A 5,348-nucleotide genomic window follows, 5' to 3' on the forward strand; every position below is an offset into this window, starting at 1 on the left:
TTACTACTAATTTTATTCTGTTTCATACTTTTTCATTAACATTATGGTTTTCCATCTTATTTGTGTTACTGCATTATTTCTGACTGCTTTATGGTATTACAGAGCATTCATGAATCACATTTGAAATTTCAATCCCCCTAGTGACGCAGATGCTCCAACACTTTGCTGTCACTGATGACACTAGTCAACATTATGCAGGGTCAACATTATGGAATTGCTGAGGAACGTTTTAATATGAGGAAGACATATTTTTAACTGAGTTAGTAAAAAAAGTATAATGTAAATAATCATTCCAGTTATTTTGAATATACTGCATTGGATTTTACAAGTAGAATCCAGCTATTCTGACACTATATTGCCTCTTGCACAGTAAACACTCACTAAGTGTTAAAGTGACTTGGTTTACACACATAAGGTCCTAAATCAAAGATTCAAAATTTATCTCACCTTTATTCATGAGACATTACAATGTGATCAATAATGTTCTAGTAACCCAAGAATATCAATGTTTTTTCTTTAAAATTTGGCATAGCTCTAAAGAGCATATGTTAACTAGATTTTAGAAATTTGGAGCATAACTGGTTTTGTTTAGAGCCTTAGAGGATACCTAGTTCACTTTGGTTAGATAATACATTGTTTTAGGATTAAGAAATTTATTTACTTCTAGAGGAGCCATTAACGTCTAAGAACCTCAAGTCTTCAATTTAGGCTTCAAGGAAATCTTTTCAATTTAGGATTTCCAAGGAACATAGACCCCAAATGTAATGGGTGATTGATAATGGTTTTAGAAAATGGAGTATCCTCAGGATGCAGAAGTAGCTGAGATCATCCAGTGTCATCTGCAGGAACTGATGCTGGCCCATGGAGGGGTCCTCACAGGAACAGACCCATCTTCACCATGGTCCAGCATCTCCAATCACTGCTGGAACCAAATGCTCTTAGACGTAAATCACTCCAGAGCTTGACAATTGGTATCCCAGAGACTGATTCCATTTCATGTTTTGTTTTGTTTTTGTTCTTTACAATAAATTTTCTGCCTGCATTTAAAAATGAGGACATTTGTCATAAAAATCTAGATTTTTAGCTTCTTATAAATAAAAGAAAATAAAGAAAAGATCTTCCAAGCTTGGTGACAGTGGTTAGGAGTGAGGAGTAGCTGCCTCTGTAAGATGAAATGTGAGATTTTCCATCTTGTCATATCACAAGCCCCACTCCCATTGTGTACTGAGGTTGAGCATCCTTTCTTTGTTGTATTTATCATTTACATTTTCTCACTGATGTCGCTCCGTACCATGAATCATGGGCAATGATTAAGTCAAGAGACTCAGGTTTGTGCATCAGAACCTCCAGTAATTAGCTCTGTGACCTCAGACAAGCTACTTCACTTCTCCAACATTGGTAATCCTTTATAAAGTAAAGGGATTAGACCTTTCAGGATTTTCCAAGACAAGCACTGCTGTTCACAAGAAACTAATAAGTACCCCATAAAAAACTGAGTGAAATTTTTCTTCTAAAATATATTTCTAAATATATTGGCTTACAAAAACATAAAGGCTGCTTATTTTGCAGATTTTATTCTGCCAGCTTTATCTTGCCAATTCCCTAATTTATGTCTGGAGACGGCTACTCTATGAAAATGAACATATCTAAATTCAAACCCTTGATTCCTCCGAGTCCTGTTCTAACCACTACTCCCAGATGTTAAGACACATCAACCCTGTTGCTGAAGTAGAAACTTTTGTAACATATTTGGTTTATTCTTTTCCCAAAATTATCCATTCCAACAGTTAATTCTGTCTATCAGTTATCTATCACTATGTAACTAAAAAACCCACAAAATTTAGTAGCTTAAAACAATAAACATTTATTAGCTCACTGTTCTGTGGGTCAGAATTTGGGCTACATAAAACTATGTGGTTGTTCTCTTGGTCTCACTTAATTCACTCAAGTAGCAGCATTAGCTGGTGGGTTGGCTGGTGGCTGGTGGGTCTGGAGGCCTTAGCTGTGACTGCTTGTATCTGCTACATATGGCCTAATCCTCCATTGAGCCAGCCTAGGCTTCTTCACACTGTGTTCTAAGGGCAGCAGGAGAAGACAAACCCCATTGTGCGGACACTTTTCAAGTCTTTGCTTGCATCACATTTGCTAATGTCCTATTGGTCAAAACATGTCAGCTAAACAAGTCCAGAGTCAGTGTGAGAAGGACCACACAAGAGTGTAGACACAAGAGTGGTTTATAGGGACCACTGCTGTGACAATCTTTCCCAAAATCCAAAACAAATTCCAAATCCTTCTGCACCTTCCCACATCCACCAGCTTATTTAGGATCCAAGACACTCTCATTTCTCACTTACAAGTTGCAATAGACTGTTAACTTATCTCTCTAGTTTTCCTTTTGTATCCCCCATAAAGTTTTCTAAGAACAACAGATAAATTATTTAAAATGTAAAGAAGATCGTTCTATTCCCTGACAAGACCCCTTCAAAGATTTATCATTTGATTAGAATGCAATACAGGGAATTCCCTGGCAGTCCAGTGGTTAAAACTTGTGCTTCCACTGCAGGGGGTGTGGGTTCCAATCCTTGGTCAGGGAACTAAGATCCCACATGCCGCACAGCATGGCTAAACATTTTTAAAAATTAAAATTTTCTTAAAAAAATGGAATGCAATATAGATGCCTTCCTTGGGCTAAAACACCTGTATGATTTTGTTTCCACTTACCCATACTATTCCTCTCCCTTTCACTCCGCTAGTGTCACAGATGCCATTTTTCAATTCATTAAGAAAATTGGGCTCTTTCCAATGATGCATTTTTCCATTGTCAGTTATACTCTCTATGTAGAAGGCTCTTCCCTCAGCCTTTACATGACTTGGCTCCATCCTGGATATCATTGATGTGGGATCCTTTGTTCCCTTTGAGGCACTCTATAAGTCACAATTTTTTATTTGTTGGTGTGTGTAATTCTTTATTACTTGTTAGCTCTGTTACCGACTAGTTTATAGATGCATGAAGACAGGGGTATGAATGATTTTTTGTGTTTGTTTTTGCATATTATTCTTCCTCTCATTTTAATACATAGTAGAAACTCAGGAAATCTCTGTATGATGATCTGTCTAAATTTGTTCTTCAGGATCTGTGCTCAAGAATGACACTGATTAAATAGTCCACATTGCACACCTAAGCTCCAGTTTACATTCTAGTCATTTATTTCAGATGTCACATGTTTGGTAACTGCAGAACCAGATTTTTCTAAGATCTGGTATAATCCTGAATTCTAATTTTCCACTCTCTCATTTTTCCAAAGCAGAGATTCTGATGTATGTAACAACCTAGATTAATCTCAAAAGTACTATACCAATAAAAAAAAAAAGGCAAAATATATATACACTGGTTCTATTTCCACGGGAGAGGGAGTTGGTTGGAAAGGGAAATGAGGACTATTTTGTGGTGATAGATATGTTCTATATCTTGGTTGTAAAACTGGGTAACAGGTGCGTACATTTGTCAAAATTCATCTATACATACCCTTAAAATGAGTGATTTACATTGTATGTAAATTATATATGCAATTTTTTTTTTTTTTTTTTTTTTTTTTTTTTTGGTGTGTGATTTCCTTCTTTTATGTGAATGGCTTTCAAATAGCCATTTTCAGCCCATTGCTCCCACTTGGACTGTACTGGTATATATATATATTTTTTGTTTGTTTGTTTGTTTGTTTTGTTTTGTTTGCGGTACGCGGGCCTCTCACTTCTGTGGCCTCTCCCGCTGTGGAGCACAGGCTCCGAACCCACAGGCCCAGCGGCCATGGCTCACGGGCCCAGCTGCTCCGCAGCATGTGGGATCCTCCTGGACTGGGTCACGAACCCGTGTACCCTGCAACGGCAGGCGGACTCTCAACCACTGCACCACCAGGGAAGCCCTGTATGTAAATTATAATTCAATAAAGTTGATTTTAATACTGCTCAACAAAAAAATTTCAGGTAATTTTATAAACTAAAAAATGTACTGAGAAATTTTATACACAATGTTGGAATGTAAAGCTTTAGAATTATTTGATATTGAACTTTGTTTCTTTTTTATTTTCTTCAGGAAAATTTAATTATATTCCCAACCAAATGATGTATTTTGCTTTTATCTGGAACTACAAAGTAAAAGAAGAAAAGAACAATTACATATTTATTGGTACTGCTATTATGAAGTGATAATAATTGAATTACCCACTAGAATTCACTTAGACTGCTCATTTTCAGATAGCATAGTTTGCCAAAAGGACTGGCTCATTTTTTGACTGCAGCATAGACATAAACTTGGGTGAGTCAGGAATAAATGAGATTACAGAGGAATGTGAGCTGAGTGAATCCATTTTATTTTAAATGTAAATAAATGAATCCATTCCAAATATTCTTAAAAAACAATAAGCAAACAACTCTCATTTTACTAATGAAACTGAATGGGTTCATATGTACATGTGCTAAATATTAAAGGTTTTTATTTTGTAATAATTCAGTACTCTTGAAAAGATAATGAACATAGAAGAGTATCTACACAAACAATTATTATTTGCACTGATTCTAACTGACATTTAAAAATTTAATTCCAACAAGGATATTTTGTAAAAAAACTCATTTTTTAAAATGGGCAAAGGATCTGAATAGGCATTTCTCCAAAGAATATATACAAATGACCAGCAACTCAAAAAGGTGTTCAACATCATTAGTTATCTGAGAAATGCAAAACAAAAGCACAATGAGAAACGCACTGGAAGGCTAATATGAAAAAGACAGACAATAACAAGTGATGGGGTGGAGACCTTCAAGACAGTGGAGGAGTAAGACATGGAGATCACCTTCCTCCCTACAAATACATCAGAAATAAATCTACATGTGGAACAACTCCTACAGAACACCTACTGAACGCTGGCAGAAGACCTCAGACCTCCCAAAAGGCAAGAAACTCCCCATGTACCTGGGTAGGGCAAAAGAAAAAAGAAAAAAACAGACACAAAAGGATACGGACAGGACCTGCACCTCTGGGAGAGAGCTGTGAATGAGGAAGTTTCCACACACTAGGAAGACCCTTCACTGGTGGAGACGGTGGGGGGGAAGCTTTAGAGCCATGGAGGAGAGCACAGCAACTGGGGTGCAGAAGGCAAAGCGTAGAGATTCCCACACAGAGGATCAGTGCCGACCAGCATTCACCAGCCTGAGAGGCTTGTGGGTTCACCCACCGGAGTAGGTGGGGGCTGGGAGCTGAGGCTCTGGCTTCAGAGATCAGATCCCAGGGAGAAGACTGGGGTTGGCTGCATGAACACAGCCTGAGTGGGGCTAGTGCACCACAGTTAGCCGGG

Source organism: Lipotes vexillifer, unplaced genomic scaffold (genome assembly GCF_000442215.2).
Source record: "Lipotes vexillifer unplaced genomic scaffold, Lipotes_vexillifer_v1.1 scaffold1744, whole genome shotgun sequence".
Lineage (NCBI taxonomy): Eukaryota > Metazoa > Chordata > Mammalia > Artiodactyla > Lipotidae > Lipotes > Lipotes vexillifer.